General features: G+C 38.5%; 1 protein-coding gene across 7 annotated transcripts in view; it reads right to left on the bottom strand.

Moving 5' to 3' along the window:
• The window catches only part of LOC105466556 (adducin 3), a 128,587-nt gene that overhangs the window by 98,845 nt on the left and 3,956 nt on the right, over positions 1-25,786 (bottom strand). The window contains exon 1 of one of the 7 annotated variants that reach the window (XM_011715548.3): positions 18,733-19,628. The exons of the other annotated variants lie outside the window; for them this stretch is intronic. The gene's annotated coding sequence lies outside the window, so the exon portion shown is untranslated. Of the gene's footprint in view, positions 1-18,732; positions 19,629-25,786 lie in introns of those variants that run through there. 7 annotated transcript variants of the gene reach the window in all.

The raw sequence follows: 25,786 nt of genomic DNA on the forward strand, positions 1-25,786 counted from the left end.
TTTATTAATGAAAAAATATAATTTTAAATTATAAAATAGCTTGCTAAAGAAATTATCTGGTTTATCAAAAAATGTAATTTTTTGAAACAAAAGGAAAATTATATTTACAAAATATCAAAATGCCCCAAGATATATGTCAAAATCCATTCAAAGACATACTCCATAGAAATTAACATTTCTATGTAAAATGACCTTATGAATACTGATTTTTAAAACAAAAGCATTATATCCCCTAGGCTGAGATATCTGTAACTAGAGAGACCGATTTCTGTGGTCTAGTGACATACTTGAGACACACTGAGTTTTAACAAAACAAGGTAAACCCTGTACTTAATTGCAGTACTTCTCAGTCTTTGCTCTGCTAAGGTACAATATGAACCTTTAAGAGATGGTACAGAAAGTAGTTTCCCAAACACATTTGGCACTATTTATCCTGAGAAATCTCTTAGAACTGATGATCTACATTAGCGGGAAATGCAGATGAGTTAATCCTAATAAACACTGCAGGCAACTAGCAAATTATAGTCCCAGAGACTCAAAATAGAAATTAAAAGCAGCTGAGTATAGCACAATAACTTTATTGTCCCTGCTATTTATTGTTTACAAGAATGCACAAAGTATTTGCACTATATACATAATACTTGTACTATACACATTTTAATATAGCACTTACGATAATTTTAAAATTAAAAATTAACTGGTTTTTAAGTAACTATACTTCAAGAACACTGCTCCCTCTATGAAATCCCATTCCCCAGAAACGGGCCCATCTGATTAGTACAGCTGATCTGCCAGCTGGATGGATCCCAAGTAAATTTCAAACCAGCACTTGGCAAAATATTCCTGTACCCTGCATTTTACATGGAACACAAACTAAAGATGCATTCTGGGACTGCCCTGAGAACCAAACAATTGTATGGCAACATGAACATATTCAGTTTATCCTCTTTATATTAAATTTGCTAGATGACCAATTTAAACAATACTTCAAATGCTGTGCTTGATTTCTGCTTACATCTATTCTGTTATTAGTCTGTTGGCATCTAACACTGGATCAGAAAAGACTGCCATCTGGTAGTTATAGCAACCCTTCACTAACTTGGTCAGAAGTTGAAGACCATAAGCCTCAAAGAAATGCAAACCAAGTTTATTACTATGAATATATCAAAATCTTCTTTTTGTAAAGCCATTCAACAGGGTTTTTCATTCAAAGAGAAACACTGTGCTCACACACATTATATAATCGACCTACAAAAGTCAGGTTTTAAAGGAGTTAAAGGGATGAATGATTAAATTAAATGAGTAATTAGGTCCACATTCCCCTCACCCACAAGGCTGCCACTGTCTCTTTTATAAAGCCTAGGGATGAGAGCCAAATTGGCCCTATTTAAATTGGCTATTTAACTCTAACTTCTCTTAATCATAATGTGTGTGTTCTTGGGTACAAATTTTTTCCTCTCGATAAAGTTGTTGGTAGGCAATACTTTAGATGAAGAGAAATAATTAACAGTATAAAAACAATAACATGTATACAGCATATAAGCACGCACAAAGTGTTTTCAAACTTAACATGATCTTAATCAGGAAGGAAAGCCAGAGAAGTATTAATAGAATGAGATTATTTCAGATTCTACACTTCCCTAAGGTTACACAGTTAGGGTAATGGTAGAGTTGAGAAAGCTGAATCCACACCACCTAGTTAGAAATTATCTTTCTGGTATACCATACTCTCTTTCCTGAAAGAGTATTTTACAGTTTACATAGCTCTTAGTATTATAAATATAATATGCACGTACATGTATAAATACTTTGCACTCTGAATTTGCCCAAGTATCCCTGCTGCCCACTTCCCCAGTCTGGTTTTACTCCCTTTTTCCTTTTTTGTCCTTCCTTTTCTCTCCTTATCTTTCCAAAGTCACCACCACTTGCTTGAGCCCGAACGAAGGCAGAAGTGGATGAGTGAATGCAGGAGCCACCCTTTAAGAGCACTCATGATTTGTGATCACATCTATTCTAACTTAGAGACTAGCATGCCAACACATGGACTATTTTCCCGAGCTCTCATTCTGAACGCAACAATGTCAAGGACATGGCCATTAAGAGATGACCTAGGATTATATAACACTTATCCAGCTTAATATGCTTATTCTATCCCATTATTTTACTTCAACCCTCTTTGTCTATAAAAATCCCTTTCCTTATATGGCCAGTCTCTGAAGTCCAAGATTTGATAGTCCTGGCATTTAGCAAAGGAGACTCTTCTTGTATCTCTTCCTGAAGGCATCTGAAACATTTTTTGTGATTGATTTTCCAGGTGGGAAAGATGCTCTTTCATAGGTTTGATCTATACTGTTCAACTGGCTGCCAATAAGATTAAATCGCTTGGAAGTTGTTAAGAGGGGAAACTTTAAATGTTCTTGCCACACACAAAAAAATAATAATAATAAGTTTTGAGGTAATACATATGTCAGTTAGACTGATTTATGCATTCTCATAAATCACATTCCAAAACCTTATGTTCTAAATGTATACATATTCCAAATCATGTTTTAGATAATACATACATGTAACTTGTCAGTTTTAAAAAGTTACTTAAAAAAAAAAAAGCTTATGTCTCTTCATTAACATCTAGGCCACTCACTAGGTACTAGGTAGGGTAGGAGGGTGGCACATTAAAGTCATCCACCAAGACAAAGGAAAACAACTTAAGAATCCTAAGTATTGATCAGTCAACACCATTTGCCAAGAAACTCCTTTATAAACAGTACTCTGCTTCATACTAAAGGACACACGTAGGAAATGAAAACATAGGGGAGTATAATACAGCTGAAAGAACACTGGTTCTAGAACAAGGCTGACTTGGGTTGGAATTCCATGCTGCCACCTACTAGCTGCCACTTACCCAGGGCAAAGTCACAATGTATCTGAATCTGTTTCTTCATAATTTATAATATAAATCCTGTGGAACTGATGTGAGGATTCATGATTTTACGTAAAGTACCTAGCACAGTACCTTGTACATGACAGGTTGTCCAATGGATAGTAGCCATACATTTATTTTTTATTTTGTTTTTATTTTTTGAAGGACAGAGTTTTGCTCTTGTTGCCCAGGCTGGAGTGCAATGGCACGATCTCGGCTCACTGCAACCTCCACCTCCGGGTTCAAGCAATTCTCCTGCCTCAGTCTCCTGAGTACCTGGGATTACAGGCATGTGCCATCATGCCCAGCTAATTTTGTATTTTTAGTACAGTGTTTCTTCAGGTTGGTCAGCTGGTCTCGAACTCCCGACCTCAGGTGATCTGCCTGCCTCGGTCTCCCAAAGTGCTGGGATTATAGGTGTGAGCCACCGCCGCTGGACTTATAAATTTATTTTTATCACCTGTTTTCAAGAAGCTAGTCAGGAGTTAGCAACCATTAAAGCTAGTGGGTGGAGCAAGTGGTTTGGTTTTTTTTAAACTTCATCAATGGGAGAGTTAGAGAAGGAGTAGAGGTTGCTTGTAGGCAATAGCTCTTAAAACAGCACTGTAATACAAATTGGCCCAGCCAAGTCAGCTGGAATAGCTGTAGCTAATGTAATCAATATAAAAAAAGTTATTTCATGTTCTTTTTTTGTACTAGGTCTTTGAAATATGTATATTTTTATAATTATAGCACATCTCAATTAGGACTAGCCACATTTCAAGTGATAAACAGCCACACACAACTAGTGGTTACCATAATGACAGTGGAACTCTATAATTCTGGCACCAAGCCTGGGCCCATTCCAAAGAATCTACCCTAATACCCATTTCACAGGTTAGCCTAGATCCATGCCACTTAAAAATCTCAAATCTCTAGGTTACCAAGAGAATCTAGTTGCTTAAATTACTATAAAACACCTGTATATCAAAAGCTCACAGTCAGCTTGACATCCATATACACAAGTATATAACTAGTAATAGCTGTCAGAAGGTTTCAGAAATTGGTGGAGCAATGCCAATCACATAATAATCAACACTTTCTTGGTTGTCTATTAGTAGAGTATATTCCAATCAGGTCAGCAATCTTCAAAATTCCACAAACCTGAAAGAACTTTTAATAAATAAGACTCCTCAAAAGTGTTACTAAAATAAAGTACAAGTCTGGGCAATTTTTAAAGGCCAATAATAACTTTAAAAATTCTTTATCTCTGATTTTTCAGGATATTCCATGCATTTGGACAATCACACCTTTAGTTAAATTTGTTAAAAACTCAACTAAACTGTAAGCAACTTTCAATCAGGTAAGAAAAGTCTTGTCATATGGTTTGCTTTTTTGCAATTCAAAAAATACTTTCAAAGTACATAAAGTGCAACCAGATGCTACTGGCAAGAAAACTGGATTTTTCAAATGTGACCAATTTCCAAGAACATTACGACAGATGAGGCCTACACATTGGTAAGCTTAAAGCTTTGGAAAGCCCTTGTCTAATCATCCATTCAGAACTCTCCATGCTTTCCCACTTTTCAATATTTCAAATTTTCAAATAAATATCTCAAAATATATAGCAAATCATAAGTATGACACATATAGGAGGACTTCTCCTTAACAGATTCAGAACACACTGTTACATAGCTGATGTCACAGAAAGTACAAATTAACGTTAACGCTGGAACAAGAACAATATGCCATTTGCATTATAACAAATGTAGTCGCCAAGTGGCTGTTTTCTTCCATTTAGAGACGTTTTCCTTAGTTCCAATTAATACAAGTTTATAATCATCACAACAATCTATTACTCCGTATATTAAACTTGCAAAGTAGACATAAAATGTTTAAATTCCAAATTGCAATAACCACTGTGATAAAATTTTTAAAGAAATGGAACGTGAGCCGGGAGCAGTGGCTCACGCCTGTAATTCCAGCACTTTTGGGAGGCCAAGGCGAGTGGGTCACCTGAGGTCGCGAGTTCGAGACTAGCCTGACCAACATGTAGAAACACCGTATCTACTAAAAATCCAAAATTAGTTGGGCATGGTGGCGCATGCCTGTAATCCCAGCTACTCAGGAGGCTGAGGCAGGAGAATTGCTTGAACCCGGGAGGTGGAGGTCGCAGTGAGCCGAGATAGTGCCATTGCACTCCAGCCTGGGAAACAAGCGCAAAACCCCGTTTCAAAAAAAAAAAAAAAAAGAAATGGAAAGTGATGAATTTGTATCATACGTAGGGAAGGATGAAAAGTTAATTGTGATTTTTCTCTTAACTGAAACAAATTCAGAAACATTTACTAATGTTATTAATGGTATAAGCACATGGAAATAAAATTAGCAAAACTCATTTCTTTCTATTTAAACAATGCAGAGTATGAATGATTCTACATCACTAATTTCTGAACTTTTCAGATAAAAGTACTGAATTAAAATCTCAACCACAATGCTTAGAGACTCATTTGCTCAGGTCAAACACTGAGTCCCAATTTTGTAAATGGGCTATTTATTTTTTCTTTTGAGACGGAATCTCACTCTGTCGCCCAGGCTGGAATGCAATGGCGCAATGGTGCGATGTCAGCTCACTTCAATCTCCGCCTCCCGGTTCAAGCAATCCTCCCTGCCTCAGCCTCCTGAGTAGCTGGGATTACAGGCGCCTGCCACCACACCCAACTAATTTTTGTATTTTTAGTAGAGACGAGGTTTCACCATGTTGGCCAGATTGGTCTCGAACTCCTGACCTCAGGTGATCCATCAGCCTCCCAAAGTGCTAGGATTACAGGTGTGAGCCACTGCGCCCAGCCAAGCTGTTTATTTAATATACTTCTACATTCATTTTAGGCTTTTCTCCTCTCTTTTCCTGTCTCATAAGGGGAGATGGGGGTCAGGGATGTAAATAAGCAGCAAGCATTTATTCAATACATATTTATTGAGCACCTACTATGTACCAAATATTATCCATATTACACACTTTACGTATGTCATCTCATATAACCCTCATAGCAACTTGAGAAGTATTTAACCCCCATTCTATATAGGAAGAAAATAAAAAGGCTCAGAGAAGGTAATTAACTTAAGGAAGAAAATAAAAAGGCTCAGAGAAGGTAATTAACTTAAGGCCAGCAGGATTTTAAAATCTGAAGTCAAAACCTGTCCCAACTTTTCTTCCCCCACAACCTTTTCTACCCAAGCTCTCCTCTCACTTAAGCATAACCAACTGAACCTGCCCTCTGAAGTTTTCATTCAGTAAAAGCTGCATTTTTTCAGTACTAGCTTTTGCCTATCACATAAAGCACAAATGGTTAAAACACACCCAAGAATGATTTAATGTGCTTTTTTCCTTTCTGAAGTGTCTCATTTTCCATTCAATTACAGAGGGAGTATACAAAGAAATGGCAAGACTTTAGTCTCCCAAGAAAAACTGCTAGTGGAGGAGTTCTCACCCGAGGGGGCATAAAAGACAAAGATGTTCCAGGGATATGCTATCCAATTTGACAGCCACTAGTCACAGGTGACTACTGAGAACCTGAAATGTGGCTAGTCTGAATTAAGATGTGCTAAGTGTAAAATACAGACAGGATTGAGCAAAAAATTTTTATGCTGATTACATGTTGAAATTGTATTTTAAATATATTAGGTTAAATCAAATATATTGAAACTAATTTCACACCGTTTCTTTAAAACTTTTTTAATGTGGCTATTAGAACATTTTAAATTACATATGTGGCTCGTATTTTGGAGTGGAGAGAACAGTACTATTTAGGGCCTTCCTATGAGACTTCAAATTATACCAAGCAGGTAGTTCTAGCTACTCAACCTATACAAAAGGCATTGCTGAACAGAAGGCCTAATCCTTATGATTACAACTCTTGATAGCTCACTAGATTTTCTCTTAAAAGAAAAACACTTTGGGAGGAACCCACGTTATTACTCTGATCAGAAATAACAAACAAATTCTTAGAGTAATAAGCCAAACTAATGTAGTCTTCTCCCTCATTCCCCCATCTTAAAAGCCATCTTTCCAATTTTTGGTTTCATATACTTTCATGAACATATTTTACTGCTTAAGAATTATGCAAGATATTAGGATCTTCATTCTAAATACTGATTTTAAGTACAGAAGACTAGAAAAGGTATAGTTAGCATCTGCTGATTTTAGGACCCATCTAGAAGATACTACTACTTCCAATACATTACCAAAATCCAATGGTATTCTTAATGATTTGGTTCTCATTAAAATGAAGAACCCAAACTTTCAGGTAATTGAAGTTTCAGCTTAACTGACATTTTATTCTCTATAAACCAAAATCTCAGGCAAAGGCACCACAAGTTTAAAAAAAAAAAATCAATCATTAACTTAAAAGAAATATTACATGGTTTTTATAAAAACCGACCTACAAGATTTTTAATATGAATATTGTCACCAGGAAACACAGCCAGACCCCAACCAATTTAAATCAATGTAAAACATTAAATCCAAAATTCTCAAGTACCTTGACCTTGTACCTGGTCCTATTAAAATTGACTTTAAAGTACAATCGGCCAGGTGCGATGGCTCACGTCTGTAATCCCAGCACTTTGGGAGGCCGAGGTGGGCGGATCACCTGAGGTCGGGAGTTCAAGACCAGCCTGACAAAAATGAAGAAACCCCATCTCTTCTAAAAATAGAAAATTAGTCGGGCGTGGTGGCGCATATAATCCCAGCTAACTCAGGAGGCTGAGGCAGGAGAATTGCTTGAACCGGGAGGCAGAGGTTGCAGTGAGCCGAGATCACGCCACTGCACTCCAGCCTGGGCAACAAGAGTGAAACTCCATTTCAAAAACAAAAGAAGAAAACTGGGGTTATAAGTTCTATAATCTATTTCACTCAAATGACCTAAAACTATTCCTTTTCACTGGAGAAGTGGAACTGTTTCTCATTTAAATACATTCCTTTCCAAAAGAAAATGGAATGTCAAGGCAGCCAAATACATCCAGTCTGAATTTTCAATATAATGTTCCTAAACATGTCAGAAACATTTACCATGTACATGACTTGCTTCAGTGGTGAGTACACTAAAATTGGAACAATATACAGAAGATCAGTGTGGCTTCTACTAAGAAAACAAGAAAGTTCCTGACACATTACAGATTTTGGAAAAAACTTCACAAAAGTTTCCCAAATTCAATAATTTTTTTTTTCTTTTTTAAGGAAAAGGAAAAAACAGGTACCTTGAAAAGAAGTCTCAAATCTGAGAGACTGGGGTCTCTCATCGTGTCCAAACCCTGCTCTAGGGAAGGTCAGGTGGAATTCTGACAAAACCCTTCACCCCAGAATTTCATGAATGGAGATAAGATGGCTTGTAATGAAGTGAAAAAGCACTGGACAGAGGCAGGAATCTCAGTTGTGAGTCTAGATCTGCCACAAGCAACATGTTGCCTTAAACACAGTACTTCCTTTAACCAGACTTGGTTCTTCATTCATAAAATGAGGTAAGGTTTCCACAATTCTATGAATCTAGATTCTATCACCCTCTCCCTCTTTATTCCTATTTGCTTCTCCTTTAAAGTTTACAGAGAATTTCTACTTCTATTCATATAACAGAAAGTCTGATTTTACACAAAGGCATAATTTTAGCACGTGAAGAAACTTGCAAGTCTAGAGACCCCTTCCTTCTATTACTAGGGGACTTGCTTTTAATTGAACCATGGAGGCAGAAGTTGGCTACCACCACTCTGAGGATTCCCATCTCTCCCATAAATATCGAACTTCTCCTCCCCGCCAAAGTCACAGAATTTGCACAGCTTGGGGAGCTGTGCTCCTGTCTCAACTCCAGGGGCTTGAATGTCAAACAGATAACTGTAGCTGAATAATACAGACCTATACAGAGAGTTTAAAATTTAATCTTGATTAGGTATAATAAGTAATTTTGTTATCCAAAACCTTAGTCTTAAAACAATTTTTTAAATTAAAAAAGTATTATTTATATTATGGTATGAGTGAAAGATTATTACAGCTACCACCTCCTACTTTCCATACCTCTGCCTTAGTGGAAGGGAAGCTAAGAAAGGAAATGTTTTAATAAAATCAGACAATGGATCCAGAAACCGCATCTAGGAGAAAAACTCAGGTGGTTCTTTCCCCAGGTTTTTCTGAGCCTAAAGCTATTTCTTATGCAGCAATTCATTTGCCAGGTGTAGGCAGGCCAAGTCTTGGTTCAGGAATTTTAAAATAAACAATGAAAAACATTTCTGAACTAATGTACATGAAAAGACAGCCGAGTGCGGTGGCTCACACCTGTAATCCCAGCACTTTGGGAGGCCGAGGTGGGTGGATCACTTGAGGCCAGAAATTTAAAAGCAGCCTGGCCAACATGGCGAAATCCCTACTCTATTAAAAATACAAAAAAATTAGCCAGGAATGGTGGTGCATGCCTGTAACTCCAGCTATTCAGGAGGCTGAGGCACGAGAATCCCCTTGAACCCACTGCACTCCTGACTGGGTGATGGAGTGAGACTCGGTCTCCAAAAAAACAAAGAAAAGAAAAGAGGAGGAAACTTGAGTGGTTTGGGGGTGACAACTTACTTTTCACTGTATATTCTTTTGTGCCTTATTTTGTTCCATGTCCTTTTATTTCTTTTTTTTTTTTTTTTTTTTTTTTTTTTTTGAGACGGAGTCTTGCTCTGTCACCCAGGCTGGAGTGCAGTGGCCGGATCTCAGCTCACTGCAAGCTCCGCCTCCCGGGTTTACGCCATTCTCCTGCCTCAGCCTCCCGAGTAGCTGGGACTACAGGCGCCCGCCACCTCGCCCGGCTATTTTTTTGTATTTTTTTAGTAGAGACAGGGTTTCACCGTGTTAGCCGGGATCGTCTCTCGATCTCCTGACCTCGTGATCCGCCCATCTCGGCCTCCCAAAGTGCTGGGATTACAGGCTTGAGCCACCGCGCCCGGCCCCATGTCCTTATATTTCTTAATCAAAATTTCAAGTATTTAAAAAATAAAATGGATTTTATAAAAATTTGATTCAAATAGTAAGCTTAACTTTGAAACCAAGTTAATAAAATCATTCTTGCTTTTAAAAAACTCAGTGCTTTTCACTGATTTTCATTTTACTAAGAATTACTTTTGAGTAAGTTATTTTAAACATCTAACACTTAAAAATTTTAAGCATGAAAATTTTACATTGAAATAATCCAGAAGTTCTGTCAAATTCAGCATTTTCTCCCACCCATTTATAAAATCACTATGTCCTAATATAAAGCCCTGTATTAAATATCTCATCACAAGGAGCTACAAACAAAAATGGTCTACTTTGCCTGTAACAAAGCTACTGGAGGAGCCAAATCATCTTGTTTCACCATGCAAATGTGCAAAAAGTCTTACTGGATTGGATTCTCCACTAAATTCACATAGCAAAAATAATTCTGCATGTATTTTTTTTTTTTTGGTAATAATTTACTATAGGTGCTTACTCTATATTTACTTTTGAAGTTCCAAGATAAACCACCATGTTATTAAGGGGAAGCCAAGATGACACAATGACTTCCTGTAATGACAACATGCAATATTTGATACTGAAAAGCCCAATGCCTTCAATTCTTTTATTTCATTGTACAACAGTTCTGTTTACAATTTCAACTTTTATTTTAGTTTCAGGGTGTACCTGTGCAGGTTTGTTACATGGGTATATTGTGGGATGCTGAGGTTTAGGGTACGAATGATCCTATCACCCAGGAAGTGAGCATTGTGCTGGCTGGTTTTTGTGTGTGTGTGTGTGTGTAAGATGGAGTCTTGCTCTGTTGCCCAGGCTAGAGTGCAGAGGCGCCATCTCGGCACACTGCAAGCTCCACCTCCCGGGTTCACGCCATTCTCCTGCCTCAGTCTCCTGGGTAGCTGGGACTGCAGGCGCCTGCCACCACAACCGGCTATTTTTTGTATTTTTAGTAGAGACGGGGTTTCACCGTGTTAGCCAGGATCCGATCTCCTGACCTCGTGATCCGCCCGCCTTGGCCTCCCAAAGTGCTTGGATTACAGGCGTGAGCCACTGCACCTGTGCCGGACAGTTTTTCAGCCCTTATCCCCTCCCTCTCTTCTGCCTCTAGTAGTCCCCCAGTGTCGACTGCTCTGTCTTTATGTCCACGTGTACCCAATGTTTAGCTCCCACTTTAAGTGAGAACATGTGGTATTTGGTTTTCTGTTCCTGTGTTAATTTGCATGGGATAATACAATGCACAAAAGTTTAAAATTAAATGCAAAAACACAGCATAGGGGAAGCATCTTCATTTGGAAACAAAAAGACTATTCTTTAGCCAAAATGATGACTATTCAACAACTTCCAAATTCACAAATGAAAACAAATTCAAAGATTCGACGACTGGATAATACTTGAGCAGTAAAGCAGATTAAGAACTAGTCAAGTTTCTAAAATGTTTATGTTTGGGAAGAAAAATATACCTTCAAGACTTGCTGAATCTACTTCATTTCTAAGCAGTACAAGCGTTATCTTTCCTCTGTCATAAATCAGAGCATTGGAAATGGAGTCAAATGCCACATTTAGATTTCAACCCTCGGTGACTAAATATTTCTTGAGCCTCTCCATTGTTCAGCAAGTTGCACAGATTTCTGCCTCCAAAATGTCCCATTCCTTCCTGTCTTCGTCTATTCAGGCTGCTATAATAGAATACTATGGACTGGGTAGCTTATACTATAGCAACAAACATTTATTTCTCATAGTTCGGAAGCCCGAGAAGTCTAAGATCAAGACGCTGGCAGACTCAGTGTCTGGTAAAGGCCAGTTTCCTTGTTCATAGATAGTTGTCATCCTGCTTGTCATCACATGGAGGAAGGAGTGAGGGTGCTCTCTGGGGTCTCTTTTATAAGGGCACTAATCCCTTATAATCACTTCCCAAAGGCCCCATCTCCAAATACCATCACACATCAAATACCATTCTCTTTCTAATCTCAAAGCCATGGCCTTAGTTCATTTGCTTATCTCTAAATGCCTCCTAACCTCTTTGCCAACACACTCTTTCTCTGTAGTGACCTTCTTCACACCACCAAATCTCAGACACATTTGATTATGCTTCTTATCAACTGAAAGAGGTGCCACAGAATAAAATTTAAATTTCTTAAAGTAGCACCCAGGGCCTGCATGATCTGGTCCTCTCAACCTCACCATTCCTCCTTCCTCTCCCATCATATCCATCCCACAGACTTACATGGCTTTGCATATTCTAGTATTATGGCCTATCATTTACCCTCCTCCCCAACAGCTGAAATGCTACTGGATCCTCTAAAGCTCAAGTCAAATGCCACTCTCCTCCCTGAATTGTTTTCTCCCCAGTGAGATATTTCCCTTCTCTGTGCCCACCTGTACTTCCTTTGAATTGTTGCTATAGTATAGTTCTCAGGTTTGTGTTGGAGTCTGTTAACTTACAAAAATGTCTATCTTCACCACTAAGGTTTTTGTCTGGTTCACATATGCTTCCCTTAAAATACTGAAAACTTATCAAGCTATGAATATGGCAGCCATTCAAATAATATGGACCACTCTTTTCTACAAGTTTTCATTCTAATAAAGAAAATTATATATATATCCAAAATAAAATTAGGAGGTGAATTTTATGGTATGTGAATTATATCTCAAAAAAATAACTCTAGGGTAAGTGGTATATGAAAGGTAATTTAGAAATTCTTTTAGCCAACCCAGTACCATCCTCTTTGATGGTTCTGTTTTTTTATGAAGGTAAATATAACTTTGGATTAGCTAAAAAAAAAAAATTGGGAATTGATTATTCCATATTTTAAAATTATAGATATGGAGAAAAAAGTAGACCATCTTTATTGCTTAACACCTAATAAACTTATTCAAAAGACAGTTCCTACTCTCTGAAACCCATGGAAAGGATCATCAGAGAGGTGTCTTCAGCTTCTCTAGATCATCCTCCACAAAATCAAGTGTTAAAAAAAATTAGACTCACCCATTAGTTATCAAGTATAGGATCACAAACCACCTCCTGATTTCTACCTGGACAAGAAAAGCATCTTAACCTGGCCTCTTTAAGCAAAGCAGGCTGAATTAGGTTGAGTGCGGTAATTCTTGTTTCACCCAACTTTCTACTGGGAAAACAGTTGTGTTTCAGAAATAAGGTCCACATAAGTTATTTTAGTTATTCTTCTATACATCTGAATGTGCTCATACAGATTTTTTCCTGGTATTTTTAAAAACTTGAGACATAATTCACATACCATAAAATTTACTAATAATTGTACATTTCAGTGGTTTTCAGTATATTCACAATGTTGCACAACCATCACCACTATGTAGTTCCAGAACTTTTTCATCACCTTTCCTTTTCAAAAGGAAACCTAGTACCCATTAAGCTTCCACCCCCCATTTCCCCCTTCCTGCAGCTCCTGACAACCACTCATCTCCTTTCTGTCTCTATAAATGTCTACTCTAGACATTTCATGTAAGTGGAACCATATAATATGCGGCCTTGTGTATCTGGCTTTTTTACTTAGCATGTTTTCAAGGTTCATTTATAATATAAAATGCATCAGTACTTCATTCCTTTTTATGACTGCATAATATCCCACTGTACGGATACCGCATTTGTCTATGCATTTGTCAGTTGATAGGCATATGAGTTGCTTCCATTTTTTGGCTATTATGAATAATGTTGCTATGGTCACTGGTGTACAAGTTTTTGTGGGAACACGTTTCCAATTCTCTTGGGTATATACCTATAAGAAGTGCTGGATCATAAACTGTTACCATTTTTAACCACGTTAACTCTGAGGAACAGCCAGATTGTTCCATTTTTAAAGGGCAGTAACAACACTATTTTTATTTTCACATTTTGATTAAAATAAAATTGTTCAATCCCTAGAGAAAACGGTTTCCTTTAGGACTAAGTGTCCTTAGCAGTTAAAGTAAATTCAAGGTTTTATAAGATAAATTAAATCCCTTCAAAGCATAAAGATATATAGAAATACCTCAAACCCATATTAGAGCAAAGCTTATTCTAGTCATCAAAGGGATTAAATATGCATCCATTTAAAAAATGGAGAAGGGGCCGGGCACAGTGGCTCACACCTGTAATCCCAGCACTTTGCGAGGCCGAGGTGGGCAGATCACGAGGTCAGGAGATCGAGACCATCCTGGCCAACACAGTGAAACCCCGTCTCTACTAAAAATACAAGAAAAAAAAAATTAGCCGGGCGTGGCGGCGGGTGCCTGTAGTTGCAGCTACTCGGGAGGCTGAGGCAGGATAATGGCGTGAACCTGGGAGGCAGAGCTTGCAGTGAGCTGAGATGGTGCCACTGCACTCCAGCCTGGGCGACAGAGCGAGACTCCGTCTCAAGAAAACAAAAAAAAAAAAAAAAAAGAGAAGGAAAATGACAACTCCCAAGTTTATATAGTCAGCCTATAATTATGCACTGATCTCTCCTCATAGCAACTTCCAAATAGATATCTAATAGACATTTCAAATGAATGACTCAAACTGAACTCTTACTCTCTCCCATTCTCCAAACTGCTCCTCCTTTTTGCCTAGTTTTGCCTAGGCCCAAAACCTTGGTGTCAAGTTTGATTCCTCTCTCTCAACATATACCCCCATATTCTAGTTAGAAAATCCTATTGATTCTATCTTTAAAATATATCCAGAATCCAATAAATTCTCACCACCTCTACCAGATACATCTCTCACCAAGAGTATTCCATTGACCTCCTAAGTAGTCTCCCTGTATCTACACTTGCTCACTATGGTCTAGTCTCAAAACACAGCCAAAAGAAAACCTTTAAAACATATGTCAGATTGTGCCACACCTCTGTTTGAAGCTATCCAGTGGATTCCCATTACCCCCACCTCAATTCTGCTTCATCCATGCCAGTTATGCTTGGGCCTCAGGGCCTTTGGTTTCTTGCTTTCTCTGCCTGCAATGTTCTTCCCCCCAGACATCCACATGCATGCTCTCTCACCTTCTTCAAGTTTTTGCCCACAGGTCACCTTCTCTGTGAGGACCTTTCCTGGCTGCTATTTAAGTCTGCAATTACCCCCAAACACTCCCTTAGTCTTCCTTCCCTGCTCTATATTGCTCCATAACATTTATCACTAACATGACATATACTTTATTTCTATTTACTCCCAAGAATATAAACTCCATTAGGGCAGGAGGTTTTGTCTGTTTTGCGTACTGTCAAATTCCCAGCACTTAGAAGAGAACCTGACACATAATAATTGCTCAATAAATATTTGAATGAATAAATGAATAAAGGATGCACTGAGTTGCTCAAAAAAATAAGGGCTAAACAGGTCACAAACAAATATTTATGAGGAACTAGTATTACTACATCTAACTTTCAGATGAGAGTGGAAAGCATTTATGGAAAAAGATACCACAATGTTTCTACAGTTTGCTTTAGGAAAAGTTGCTATTCCTGCTCATTTCATGTATTTTGGAAAGAATCTGTCCTTTGCCAAAGCCTCTTAGCTTCCGGACAGCTGAAACAAACGCTGGGAGTTGACAAGCTCCTGGGGTAATGATGTCCTTCTCTTAAGTGCCACATATACATAGAGCCAAGGACTTTCATGGTCTTCAATCTTCTATTAGCCCCATTCCCAGGATCTTCACACAGTACAATCAGGTTTCTTGGCCACTCTCCAAGTAAACCTACAAACTGGTGAACTCAGCTTCTTCAGAAACATAATCACAGCACCTTCAAGCACAGATGAATCCGTATTTTATATAAAAGAAAACTAAAGAAAACAAAGTTACTTGTTCAAAATGTCTTGAATAGAGTTACACTAAGTATTTTTCAAATAGTGAGGGATAAACATGACAAGTCTGAGTGAGAGAACTGAGACACTTTGGAACAAACCTTCTAAAATCTGAAAACAGACAATGTTATTTTACAAAAATTTTAAGTGAAATGGTCATATCTCATATCAACTCAATCCATCCATCATCCACATATTAGATTTAAAAGTTATATTAACAGACATTGACAGAATATGCTCTAGCATTAGGCAAACAAAGTAAATGATAGACAAATACAGATTTTTAAAAATGTACACCTCTTCCCCAAAATGAGGCCTTCCTTGTCTAGTGTTGGGAATGATGAGAATTCCTAAAGTCTTTCTGTTAATACTAACTTTCCTAAGCATTACTGCCTTCAAAACAGAAGTATACGGATATTCCTATAAAACCAGTAATTTTCATATTGAGTTAAGAGGGAGCACTGTTAAAAGACTACATGTGACCACCACCGCCACTCCATCCCCTCCCCTCACTCCTGCCATATTCTAATGTATTTCCTAGGGAGGCCAGTCCTTGGCACCATTACAAATAAGTCTTCGCCGTAGCCATTAAATGCCTTATAGTGGCAAGCTACTGTGAACCACTATTATAAACTATCTCCCATTGTGCTACAGAAAAAAGAATCATTTTCATGGACGTAATTTTTGGCCAAAATCCTTTCCATCTTCTCCACTTAATGAAATCTTAACTCCTTAAAGGTCCATCCTTGTTCTTTCCTGTGAGGCCTTTTCTGACCACTCCATCTCTTTTCTTCTTCTTTTTCTTTTTTTTGAGATGAAGCCTCACTCTTGTCACCCAGGCTGGAGTGCAATGGCATGATCTCAGCTCACTGCAACCTCCACCTCCCAGGTTCAAGCAATTCTCCTGCCTCAGCCTCCTCCCAAGTAGCTGGGATTACAGGCACCTGCCACCACGCCTGGCTAATTTTTGTATTTTTAGTAGAGATGGGGTTTCACCATGTTGGCCATGCTAGTCTTGAACTCCTGACCTCGAGGGATTCGCCCACCTCGGCCTCCCAAAGTGCTGGGATTACAGGTGTGAGCCACTGCGCCCAGCCCACTCCATCTCTTTTCTTGACCAGTTGACCTGTAGCATTTGTTTTCTGTATCTGTCATCTGGCATTCATCACACAGTGGCAAGTAACATCTTTTGCATTGTCTTAGTTATTGCTGACCATTCCTATGTTTGACTGGAAAGTCACAGTCTCAACGAGTGATGTATCTCAGCCTATGGGGATTTTCTGGAAGACACATATTAAAGTATAATTCCTTACAGATAAAGGAGAAGGGCAGAAGCCCTAAGGGTGACTGGGTTAAGAATACACAGCACAATCATCACTGAACTGCAATTTTAGAAGCTTTTGGTTATACCAAAACAATGATCCCCAACCTTTTTAAACAAGATACCTTTTATGGTCAAAACGTGTTAACAAACTAGACCATTACTCATAATAATAGTCAGGTATTAAATATCCCTTAATTTAAAGAATACATGGATTCAATGAAGTTTTAGTACATACATGTAAGGAAGGTATGGTACTTATTCAGTATACAGAACGTACTTGGTATGTACAAAAAGTTGAGGTTTCCCCAGGACCTCAGGCTGGCACATGGTTTAATTTTATTGTACTGTGGACATGGATTATTATTGCCATATTGAAAAGCACTACCACCTAAAAATATTTAGGAGGAAGCAATATACATATATTATAGATATAAAAAACAAATCCCCACTCTCCTACAAAAAATAAACCCAGCCAAAAAACTCTTCAGTAACTCCTCCCATGAAGGGTGTATTTTAAGCACATGCCCCAATGTGAAACAATTCACTTCATGTTTCACTAATAAACTTTTCTTGTGGTTTTAAATATAGCAGAAGGAACAAAAGTTAACATAGACAAAATCAAATAGAAAACATTTGGAAGTTCATCTCATGTATACGTCCTGATTCTAGTGAAATCTCAATCCTATTTACCCATTTTACCACTCTCTTAAAAACAACAACAATAACAAAAAAACCAAGAACCCCAGCATCAGTATTTTCCAGCCAAGGCAAAAATATCATTCTAATCTTGGTTCAACTCTTCTGTGCAACTGCCAACAAAAATAAACATAAATAAATCAGCAGTATAGCACAGTGCTTAAGGGTATTAGCCCTGACCTCAAATCTTGGCTCTGTCCTTTATTAACAGTATGATCTTGGGCAAGTTACTTCACTAAACTTTGGATAATTTACGTGGAGTGCTTAAAATGATCCTTGGCAGGTTTTAAAGGCTAATAAAAATAGTTACTAATTAAGTAATTATATATAATAGATACAAATATATAACAATCAAGTGTATTTTTATGGCAACAATTTCGAAGCTTCCTTTCAATTCATATTTTCAAAGTTCTTTCTTGTCCGGCTTTGACAAGCCTATTCCAGATACCTTAAACCTCCAACTGACCTATAACTAGTTCTACTACCTCTAGTTCCTTTTTTTTTTTTTTTTTTTTTTGAGACGGAGACTGGCTCTGTCGCCAGGCTGGAGCGCAGTGGCGCGATCTCGGCTCACTAAAACCTCCGCGGTTCAAGTGATTCTCCTGCCTCAGCCTCCCAAGTAGCTGGCACTACAGATGTGCGCCACAACGCCCAGCTAATTTTTGTATTTTTAGTAGAGAAGGTTTCACCATGTTGCCCAGGATGGTCTCAATCTCTTGACCTCGTGATCCACCAGCCTCGGCCTCCCAAAGTGCTGGGATTAGAGGCGTGAGCCACCACGCCCAGCCATACTACCTCCAGTTCTACCCATGGCTGCTACTACAGAAAGATTTTGGAAAACAGGGAAAGAAAAAACAAAAACCAGGAAACCACTACCATACACCAAAACAACAAAATCTACTTTGAAACAGTGAATTTACTCAAGTAGGAATCATTGCCTTAGAAAATGAGACAAAAAGCGCAGGAGAAAAAAAATCGAAGTATTCAAGTATTCTTAAAATCCTTACCTCCAGTTAGGCAAATGGTTTGTTTGCTGATTCTAAGTCCAAGCAGATTTGAACATCATTATTGTCTGCAGGAGCCATCAATAACCAACCAGACCTGCTATTGAAAGACTTCTCTCATTAAAATAATTTTCTTTACCACTTAATTTCACCACTACTCGGCTGTTTTTAATATAAGACCCAACAACTTCTTAAGGTTTCTCTTTTCCCATGCATTCCAACAAGTACTGAATTAGTTCATCATCATGTGTTTAGGCCTCCTGCTGGGAAGCATAATTAAAATTAAGCAGGCAACAATTCCACTTGGTATTAAGATCCTGTCAAATCCTCCAAATGAAGCTGGGCCTGGTTTCTCCAGGAACTGGCTGAGAGTTCTGTAAGGAAAACAGGAGCTGCTCAACTTGATGCTGGCCATTCAGTAGATGGCACTCTTCCCTTTGAGCCCAAATTAAACAGCCCCAAGAAGTATGTTCTGTTACATTCAGGTGTGACACAAAGCAGGGGTTCTCTCTTCAAAGCACTTAACTGATAGTCACAATCCCTCCTGAAATGCTGATTGGTCAAGGCAGACACTCTAAAAGAGCACAGGGACGTTTAGATTATAAGACATCAAACAATATAAAATCATCTAACTTAAGTGATTACCAATTAATCAGCTTCTCAGAGGTTATTACTATCTCAAGCAAATACACCGTTCTTATTCAGGCATAAAATGTTCCTTCCCTATTATATTCTGCTATGACAGCCTTTTTGTGGCTAGTGACCAGACCCTCGGTCTATCACATGTTTTACTAAGGTATTTAGTGATGGCAAAGTGCTTAGAGAACTACGATTTTATCATTATCAACGTTCACCATGACAGATGAAGTAAAGGATGTATTACTTTCAGCGTTTTTAACTGAAATAAATGTGATGCCCACTTAAAAAAAAAAATCAAACATTCTAATACGAAAATCACTGATCTAGTTTTGCAAAAAAACAAGTATTTTTAAAGTAATGGATTTCTAATTCATTGATAACGTGTACTTTACTCTAATAAATAATAGCTTCCAATTATTAAATGTTGAGTAAGGTTTGTCACACTTCTATTTTGAAAATCTTTATTTGAAATTTAAGAAGCAGACAGTTGTGGAGAAAGAAAAAAATTCCTTTTAGTGCAACCTCCAGTTGAAAGCTAAAATTTTAAGCAATCAGATAGAATTCACCTTAAAAATTCTACCTTCCCATCCTGGCCAACATGGTGAAACCCCATCTCTACTAAAAATACAAAAAATTAGCTGGGCATGGTGGCACATGCCTGTAATCCCAGCTACTCGGGAAGTTGAGGCAGGAGAATCACTTGAACCAGGGAGTCGGAGGTTGCACTGAGCAGAGATCATGCCACTGCACTCTAGCCTGGCGACAATGCGAGACTCCGTTTCAAAAAAAATTCTACCTTCCCTTAGGAAAGTGAACTCAACTCTGACAATAAAAACTGTAAAAGGCTCACGCCTGTAATCCCAGCACTTTGGGAGGCCGAGGCAGGTGGATCACCTAAGGTCGGGAGATCAAGACCAGCCTGACCAACATGGAGAAACCCCCATCTCTACTAAAAATACAAAATGAGTCAGGCGTGGTGGCGTATGCCTGTAATCCCAGATAGGAAGGCTGAAGCAGGAGAATAGCTTGAACCCGGGAGGCAGAGGTTGTGGTGAGCTGAGAATCGCACCATTGCACTTCAGCCTGGGCAACAATAGTAAAAAAACTCTGTCTCAAAAGAAAAAAAAAAAAAACAATAAAAGACAGGCAAAGTAAGAGGTATACTGTTTTTACCTTTAAAAAGTTGGCTGTGGAAGGCCAGGCACAGTGGCTCATGCCTGTAATTCCAGCACTTTGGGAGGCCAAGGCAGGCACATCACGAGGTCAGGAGATCAAGACCATCCTGACTAACATGGTGAAACCCCATCTCTACTAAAAATACAAAAAAATTAGCCGGGCGAGGTGGCGGGCACCTGTAGTCTCAGCTACTTGGGAAGCTGAAGCAGGAGAATGGCGTGAACCCAGGAGGTGGAGCTTGCAGTGAGCGGAGATTACGCCACTGCACTCCAGCCTGGGAGACAGAGCGAGACTCCACCTCAAAAAAAAAAAAGAAAAAAAAAGTTGGCTGTGGAAATAAGGAATACGAACAATGCATCAACTTCATTGCAAATCCCTTTCTACCTCCCATTTGTGCAGCTCAGGCAATGAAGCATTCCACTCATCCAAGGCACTTATGCCCAATCACAACTCCATTTGAGTTCTGACCATTGCCCTTTTCCAATCACTTCCTTAGATATTAAAAGGCTGATCTTTTAGAATTTTTTTTGTCATGTATTAAGATAAATGAGAAGAGAAGTCACAATGTAGCTAACAATTGCTCACTCTAACTTCTTAGGGCGTAAAAGTGGAGTGTTCTTAAAAGTTCCTGGGGAGGCCCTGACTTCCAAATATGCTTCCTTAGATATAGCAAGTAAGCCTAACTATCTTCTCCAGCAGGATGAGTAAACCCATCTTTCTGCTATAGCATTTAGTCATTCTAGCAAATCAAAAGATGATAGATGAGGATACTATATGGAAAAGGAAAACGGAAATGCTGTCCTTGCTAGGGATGAGCTGAGCCATTGTGGAAGAACTGCACAGAAACACTGCTGATGGTGATGAAGACATACACCGAGTTCCCATGATACTAAAAACTCAGTACCTCTCCAGCCTGATTGCTTTTACATTGTTTGAGTTCCACCTCCTCTAGCAGGTAACCAACAAACAGCCATGGGAGCAGAGTTAAACAGACTGAGTCACTCACATCAGCACTCTCCTCTTCCATTACATCTAAAAAGGTGAGCACTTCCCTTGGTGAGGGAGGGGAAAGAAATCACAAGAATAAATTTAAAGAGGTATGGGAGCTTAAAACAATAATTTCATGTATATTACCTGGAGTTAGGTTATCCTGCTTAATCCATTGCTTGCATTAACATATCTGTGATTACTGTTATTTTATTGTTTCATTAATATAGTATACTTCTTGAGACACTGGTTTTAAAGACATTATGTTACTGTCCTTAAATTTCTCAGAAGTGTTTTTACCCCCTAGCTGGTTGAGGGAAATGTTTATCCTATGGAAATCGCATATGCCCACTGCAGAAAAAATGAGTTTCATAACCCTAGATTAAAACCATAGCCTTGGCCAGGTGCAGTGGCTCACACCTGTAGTCCCAGCACTTCGGGTAGCCAACTGGGGAGGATCACCTGAGGGTCAGGAGTTCAAGACCAGCCTGGCCAACATGACGAAACCCCATCTCTACTAAAAATACAAAAATGAGCTGGGCGTGGTGGCAGGCACCTGTAATCCCAGCTACTCAGGAGGCTGAGGCAGAACAATCACTTGAACCCAGAAGGTAGAGGCTGCAGTGAGCCAAGATCACACCACTGCCCTCCTGCCTGGATGACAGAGAGAGACTCCATCTCAAAACAAAACAAAACAAAACAAAAAAAACCATAGCCTTGAAGAGACAGTCATCTTAAATGCCAGTTAATGTACTGCGTACAAACCTATCTCCTCAGGCCCATTTTCATTGAAAGAAAAAAAAAAGTAAACATAACATATGGTGCTGATGCAGATCAGTCTGACATCAAATAAAGGCTCAATTTAGATCTAACCTTATCTTAAAGATATAAACAAGGCCTGTGGCTCACGCCTGTAGTCCCAGCTACCTGGGAGGCTGAGGTGGGAGGATGGCTTGAGCCCAGGAGTTCGAGACCAGCCTGGGCAACAAAGTGAGAGCTGTCTCAAAAATACAAAAAAAGAAAAAAAAAAAAGATAAACATATGCCAAAGCCTATACATCTTGTACAATAACGGTTCAGCTTTTAGCAGTTAAACTAAGCAATATTATCTTCAAGAAATAAACTTACAAGAACAGTAAGCCTTTTAAAATCAAAGATAGGTTTCATCCATTTTATACCTTTTGGTGATCATGCTACTATTATTTGGATTATGCTAGACAACTCTGAAAGCCACATTCATTCTTTAAGGTTTCTAGGATACTCTAAATTTATTCCTTCAGTGCAGTTAAGTAATGTCCTAGAAGCCTGAAAGGGATTTTTAATGCAGCTTTTCAAACATACTCAACCAAAAACAGTTTAAGGAAACAAGAGGCTCTGATTCTCATTATCTGTGCTACCATCTAATACTTTAAGTTGAATAGTACTTTTTAAATATTTAACATGTTTTCAACTGTGCAATTAATTCAATTTTGAACTTTAAAACTGGTCCAGATATTCAGCAACATTAAAATACACATGAAATAAATAAAAGATCCACAAACCGTTTTTCTCCAACACTTTTTTTCCCATATAAAGGTATTACTCTATGCATACTGTTGGTACTCAATAAATATTAATACACTAGGTGAATAATTTCTAACTTTACCTAAGAGAATCCCTCAAGTAGCATGGTTTGACATACACATACATACACACACACGTCCATAATTAGCAACTGCTAGAATAAAAAATAATTATATTAATCTAAGGGATAACAGACTTTTTCTTTCAAGCAACAGCCAAGGAAAGACTTCTAACCTGTACGTTTTAGAGAGGATTTTTGATATATACAATCCATTACAGTAAAAAAAATTAACAGTAAAAATCTGAGACTATCTTGGCATTTGGCCAAGAGAACTGAATCTCCGGCAGAACCTGAAAGACCTCATAACAATCTCACCTATAAATACTCTGGCATGGACCCCGAGTTCAAACTATAGAGTATTAACAAAGACACAATGTACTAAGGTACTCGTTTTGAATCTCAATGACATGACAATCTATGACTGTCCAATTAATTTTAAATTGGGTTTAAATAATTTCAAATAGGTCTATGTTTAAAAGGAAGAACAGCACTCGATTAGATATTTAAAGTTTTTTTAAAAATTCAAGCTCTACATATTTAATATTTTCAAAGGACTCTGAAAAGCACTAATTATAACAAAAACAGTGTTTAGTGTGAGAAACAGATTAGTAACCTGTGTCTTCAATAAAGCTTGCACTTTGTCAATTCAACGGATGCTTGTTTTTTTGTTTTTTTTTTGAGACGGAGTCTTGCTCTGTCGCCCAGGCTGGAGTGCAGTGGCGCGATCTCGGCTCACTGCAAGCTCCGCCTCCCGGGTTCACGCCATTCTCCTGCCTCAGTCTCCCGAGTAGCTGGGACTACAGGCGCCCGCCACCACACCCAGCTAATTTTTTGTATTTTTAGTAGAGACGAGGTTTCACCGTGTTAGCCAGGATGGTCTCGATCTCCTGACCTCATGATCCGCCCGCCTCGGCCTCCCAAAGTGCTGGGATTACAGGCGTGAGCCACCGCGCCCGGCATTTTTTTCCTAACATTACATTGCACTAAGTTGTCAAAGGACATATCATCTATCTACAATGATTCTAAACATTGCTTAAAACAGCTCCTAATTTAGTTTATAATTAATTTGTTTGACATATCAACTACAATGGTGAAGCAGCAACACACAGTTCCTTGAGGAATGTGAATGACAAAGTATAAGCCACAAGTTAAATTTTTCCATTTACGGTTCATTTTAGGAAGCAACTCAGGTGGTATTTAGAACAAACAAGTTAAAAATTTATCTCAGGTTGATATGATGTTGGTAATCAGAAGGGTGATAAGGTTTACTGATTTACTGCAGAACTGGAATCTCCAATGGAAATTAGTGCCCTCTGGGCCACCTGGGGCCCTACCTAGCTGGTAAGCTTAAAAAAAAAAAAAAGACTTTAGTATCTTTAGTAATTAGAAAGACAGCATGCTCTAGCACAAACTCCAGCACCCTAAACACATGTCATATATCAAAAGAGAATACTCTTTCAACGTCAAAAGGTGACTGTATTTAATGCAGGTTAACCATCACTCTTTAGATTTAAGCACAACTTGGTGGTATTAATACCAGAGGATGTGGTTAAACAAGACAAGAGCACCTGATAGTCTTGGGAATACCATGAAGACTTCTCATTGGTTTGCAATCATTTCCATGAGCTCAATAGCAACAAGGGGCAGTGGTTACATGGGCTCACTCTGGGTTCAAAACCAACCTGTGTCACCTAATATCACTACACCTTGGGAAGATACTTATCCTCTCCATCCCTCTGTTTAGTCACTGGGTTGCAGGAAGGACTAAGTAAATTAAATCATATAAAACTCTTAGTGCCTGGCACAGAGGTTAGGCACACAAATATTGGCTATCACAAACATCTGCTGAGTCTTCACATGCTGGGTAGCATGATATAACAGCCTTCAAAAAGATATGTCACTTTATATACTGATAATGATAAACACATAAAGCACTGAGTACAAACCTTATTCTAAGCACTTTACACATAACTCAGTTAAGCTAAAGTTCTGATGTGACTGTTCCCCAACACACTACACAGTTTGTTCAGAGCCGGGTTTCTATGCTTTTATGTGATTTCTTCCCTCAAACACTTCTTATACTCTGATGACATGCATACATGCCGCCCAGTACTGCTAACCAACTGCTTTGAAACGGGAAAGATCAATCAGCTAACCACCTGTAGGCTTACATGTGACAAAAACACTCAGACATGATAGCACTACTCCAGGAAGTCTCAAAACCTCAGAAGTTGGGCACCACCCTGTATCTAGGTTTTAGGATTGTGTTTAGGAGTCGGGCTGTTGCTGATGTTACGTTCTCTTGGTCTCAAAAGACATTCTGCTTTTACAAAGACCAGATCTACACTTTAAACATAATTGAGCAGAATTCACATTCATCCCAGCATAATATTGAAAAAAGGAGACAGCAAAGTGTATAATTTTCTCCCTTTCAGTCAATGCTTGAAACTTACATTCCGAAAATACAATCCTTCTATCAATGCAAACTATTTCCCAAGGGTCATATGATCAACTATGTCAAATGTTTACCAAACATTTCCTGACATCATATACGTAAAATGTAGCAATATCTTGAATGTCTCATAACCAACTAAAAACGCCTTCAAATTATGTTTACCATTCAAAATAGATA

Source organism: Macaca nemestrina, chromosome 9, assembly GCF_043159975.1.
Source record: "Macaca nemestrina isolate mMacNem1 chromosome 9, mMacNem.hap1, whole genome shotgun sequence".
In the NCBI taxonomy this organism is placed as follows: domain Eukaryota; kingdom Metazoa; phylum Chordata; class Mammalia; order Primates; family Cercopithecidae; genus Macaca; species Macaca nemestrina.